Raw genomic sequence first — 286 nt, forward strand, 5'->3', positions numbered from 1 at the left:
CATGTACTGAGACATGCATGGCTTAATCTTTGAGACAAGCATATGACTACTGGCAGGATCAACCAGGGAGCTTCGTGTAACGTATACAAATACGCCCATGAGCTCGGAGAGAGCTCTCGTAGAGTGCGATCCGCCGCATTAACAGCGAATCACGACCCTTTTACTTTTCTTAAGACAAACACTCTTGTCTTTCCGTATTGTTATTTCGGAAACCCGCTCGTATAAGAGAGTTTCCACGGATTACAAAATCAATCATGAAAATGCTAACCCGCATTCGGCTACGTTT

The 286-nt window shown here is 44.4% G+C and overlaps 1 non-coding gene across 1 annotated transcript in view; it reads right to left on the reverse strand.

Annotated features, from left to right (window-relative positions):
* LOC122418721 (small subunit ribosomal RNA) overlaps nucleotides 1-69 on the reverse strand; it is a 1,914-nt gene extending 1,845 nt beyond the window's left edge. Inside the window, exon 1 of the ribosomal RNA XR_006262621.1 lies at nucleotides 1-69. This exon is cut by the window's left edge and continues 1,845 nt beyond it. This is a non-coding gene — a ribosomal RNA (small subunit ribosomal RNA).
* Between the last annotated feature and the right edge of the window lie 217 nt (nucleotides 70-286).

This window comes from Venturia canescens, unplaced genomic scaffold, assembly GCF_019457755.1.
Source record: "Venturia canescens isolate UGA unplaced genomic scaffold, ASM1945775v1 PGA_scaffold_39__1_contigs__length_154694, whole genome shotgun sequence".
Classification (NCBI taxonomy): Eukaryota; Metazoa; Arthropoda; class Insecta; order Hymenoptera; family Ichneumonidae; genus Venturia; species Venturia canescens.